The sequence below is a fragment of the Myotis lucifugus genome, unplaced genomic scaffold (assembly GCF_000147115.1).
Source record: "Myotis lucifugus unplaced genomic scaffold, Myoluc2.0 scaffold_614, whole genome shotgun sequence".
Lineage (NCBI taxonomy): Eukaryota > Metazoa > Chordata > Mammalia > Chiroptera > Vespertilionidae > Myotis > Myotis lucifugus.
Genome location: NW_005871662.1, coordinates 23112 through 27035, shown reverse-complemented (window position 1 = coordinate 27035; position 3924 = coordinate 23112). Strand labels below are relative to the sequence as shown.

At 55.8% G+C, this 3924-nt stretch overlaps 1 long non-coding RNA gene across 1 annotated transcript; it reads right to left on the bottom strand.

The window, feature by feature from the left end:
• Positions 1 to 3149: 3149 nt before the first annotated feature.
• On the bottom strand, positions 3150 to 3792 carry LOC111823682. Its single transcript, XR_002826755.1, has 2 exons — positions 3688 to 3792; positions 3150 to 3451 (listed from the first exon to the last, which is right to left on the bottom strand). It is a non-coding gene; the product is annotated as an uncharacterized LOC111823682 (long non-coding RNA).
• Positions 3793 to 3924: the final 132 nt, after the last annotated feature.

The following is a 3924-nucleotide window of genomic DNA, read 5'->3' as shown; positions in this document are numbered from 1 at the left end:
TGACGCGGAGAACAGGTGGGCGTGCTCGTCCCCTGCTCTCGGGTCTCCGGAGGCCCGAGGCCTTGGAGGCCCGTGTTTTGCCGAGTTGGCCGCGCGGTAAATGTTGGGGGACAACAACCACAGTAGGAAGTGCTTCCTCCTCGGATCCGGGGTTCCTGCCCTGGCTCCGCCTCTGCAGCTCCTAGGTCTCTGCCTTCCCGGGTCGGTTCCCAGAACTTTCCTCTTTTCTATCCTCCCTAAGAACCTGTTCGTTCTTGTGCCGACGAAGATCACCTTTGGACACGAGGTCTGCCACTCATCACAGACCCGGCTAGTCTGACAACTGCAGGGCTTTTCCTTTCCAAGGATGCCTGGACCAATGGTGTTCCCAGCCCGCATACCAGCAGATCCATCCACCCATCCATCATCCATCCATCATCCATCCACCCACCCATCCATCCATCCATCCATCCACCCACCCCTCCATCCACCCATCCATCATTAATCCACCCACCCATCCATCCATCCATCCATCCATCCACCCATCCATCCACCCATCCATCCATCCACCCATCCATCCATCCATCCACCCACCCATCCATCCATCCACCCATCCATCCATCCATCCACCCATCCATCCATCCACCCATCCATCCATCCATCCATCCACCCATCCATCCATCCACCCATCCACCCATCCATCCATCCACCCATCCATCCACCCATCCACCCACCCACCCATCCACCCATCCCCAGCACTACCGAGTGCAAACCCTGGTGTCGTCCCTCCCTATCACTCTTAGACACCCCACTCTTCACAGCCCAGCTGGGTGCCTCACCTCCTGGAAACCTTCCCTGCTGGACCAGCAGCCAGACTGGGTCCTTCCCGTCCTGGGATCCTGGCTGCGTGCATTTGTGTCTTCTTTCTCCCAAAAGGCAAGCGCCAGGGGAAAGCCACCCTTCTGGTCCCTCAGCACCCAGACTGGCACCTGACAGATACATACTTGCTGAGTAGGAAGCAAGACGAGGACAAGAATATCTTGGTCATCGACAAATCTTGTTGAGTCTTCCTTCCCAGTGTCATTAGGGATTGGTTTCCTCCTCCCAGGCCTGACTGTGCTCAGCTGGATTCCAGTGGTCCCCCATAACCCCCATTAGTCATGGGGGGATGCATTCCAAGACCCCCAGTAGGTGCCTGAAACTGTGGGTAGCATGAAACCCTCTGTTTTTTCCTATATGTACATGCCTTCTCACCTAAAGGAAGGACTGGGCAGCTTCCCTTTGGCATGCCCACATTGCCAGCATCACTACTTTTGCACCTTGGGGCCATTGTTAAGTGAAATAAACGTTACTGGAACAGCACGAGCACAGCGTGCAATACAGTGACAGTCGATCTGATAACCGAGACAGCCACTAAGTCACTAACGGTGGAGAGTGTCCACGGCACGAACACACTGGACAAAGGGGTGATTCACGTCCCGGGTGGAATTTCATCGCACTCCTCAGAACGGCATATGATGTAAAATTTATGAATTGTGTTTTTCTGGAATTTTCCACTCAATATTTTCATACTGCAAGGTGAAGATAGGCAACTGAAACTGTGGGAAATGAAACCGTGGATAAGGGGCGACTACTGTATTGCCACCAGCTCCAAGTTCCTATAGACTCCTCCTCCCACCAATGAAGGCTGCCCACTCCTGCCCCCCGAACATGCTCTGTGGGTGATTGAGTTTCTCAATAGCTAGGCGCTTTGTTGGCCCGGGAACATAAGAAAAGAGATGCCCTTACTTAGGTCGCTAACTGTGCCAGGGTGACAGACCCCTGCCCCATGGCTACCATAGAATGTTACCGGGGGACAAAGCCACATTCCCACAGATCTTTCTCCGGGGAGCTATCCAGCACGTGGGGCCAGGTTACACAGACCTTCTGGTCAACCTTAAAGCTCTTATTTCATCCTCTGGTTTCGCCCCATCAGCGGATGTACGTGGTAACAATCTCAGCGCCAAAGAAGGCTTTTCCCAGTTTCCCCTCTCATTCCCGGTCTGCGCCCATCTCAGCCGGCAGGTTCCCCAGACGCAGACGGCCCCGGTCCGGGACTGCGCACCACACCCAGGGGGCATCCAGTCAGACCCAGGCCCCCACGGTCTTGCTGTTGGTGCTAAATTTAGGCTGTTTTCTTGAGTTGAAGCAAAAGGGCAGAGCACGTGTTCTGGAGAATCCACCTGCAGCGGGACGGTGCACCTGCTCTCCGGCGCCCTCAGCATCTGCTCTGAGCCCTTCCTCCGGCTCTCCGTTGGCTCTCACCCGCACAGGCACGCCCCTCCCGGCAGGAGAGCTGACCTCCAGCTTGCCTCTGAACATCAGGACCCTGCGCCCTGCCCCCCGCCCCCTCCGACCCACCCACACTTCTTTCTGTTCTCACCATCAACCACCCAGGTTCGCCGTCCGCTCCTCGTCAGGATCCCCAGGAACCCACTGCACCGTTGTTGCTCCCTGTCCCCCAGTTTTACTCCGTTCTGCTCCACAGGCTCCTGTGGTCCAGGGACCATCTGCCCTGTCGGTGCCCTCATCCCCCATCCCCTCTCTCTTGCGCCTCTTCGTCTGTCTTCGAAGGAGAATCATCCACTGCAGATCCTTTTGTTTCAATGCAATTCCTTTGACTCTCAGTCCTCGAAGTTCTGCTTTCTGACCCTGTCACCTCCCAGAAACTGCTCCCCCAAGAGCCCCCAGGGCCATCCCAACGCCAGACACAAACTGGAGTTTGCTAGTCCCCGGCTCCGGCTGGGCCTTTGCGTGCAGTACCCCTCAGCCCATGTGCTCTCCTGTCTTGACACATAGATCTTCCTCACCCCCCAAGGCCAGCTTCCCCAGCTGCCCTTTCGGGAGGGTGCTGCTCTCCATGAGGCCTCTCCTGCCGCCCTGCCTCCCCCACCTCCTCCGAGAGATCAGTGCGTCCACCTTGCACACTGACAAGCATCTACTTCCTTCCTCAGTGGCAACGATTGCTCTTCATGTGGTTTTACCCCACACAGAGACTGACATCGTGCCCGCCACCTAACAGGCACCCAGCTCCTCTAGCTCAGGGGTGAATGATCTGCCTGTATGTTTCCTGAGAACACAATGAAACAGGTTGTGACTTCAGCCAATCACAAATCTCCAAATTCAGAAACTGGAGTTAATTAGGGTAAATTCCCTGGATATGGGCACCTTGGCTTTAATGAAAAATCGATCGAGACACCCTACTGAGTAGCCATGTAAAAGAGGAGCAAATTGAGCTTAAGAAACAAGAAAGTTTGACTTAACATGTCGCGATGACTTTGGGGTTGAACTCATTGCCTCTGACGATAAACTGCAACTTGCTGAGTGGGACGGGAACCCAGTTTTCAGCAGGAAACTCTTGAGGACTGGCGGTCATTCATAATCGCCCGAAATCCAACAGATCTGTACGTGATGCAGACAGCAGCATCTATTTCTGTTAAGTGGAACTTCCGTTAATCAACAATGTTTTTAACACGCGCAGGCTCCATAATGATGCCCCGCTCCCCATCACCTCCGGCGAATGAGCCTGGCCCTCTGCAAAGCTGGCCGGCTCCCCCCGCTCCGCTCCCCTTGCCCGCTGCCGCCTGGAGAATCCGCGGCCTTCCAGGAGCCAGCCAGTCTGATGACTCAGCTCATAAAACAACGTGTGGCCACAGAGCTGTTGTTTACTCAGAAGCATCCCGGAGGCTCCTGCTACTGAAGCCGGCAAGCAGTCGGCAAGCGGCGGTGCAGGATGCTCATTCTCCCAGGAGTTCCTGGTCTCGGTGCCAGAGCAACACTCCACTCCCTCCCGCAGCAGTTCATCTCTCCTCGGACGCTCTGTCCCAGCAGGATCTCGGGGAAACTTCGGAGCACGCAGTGGGATGAGCCCGGGCAGGTGGGTGCAGAGCAGGAGCTGCCTGCAGC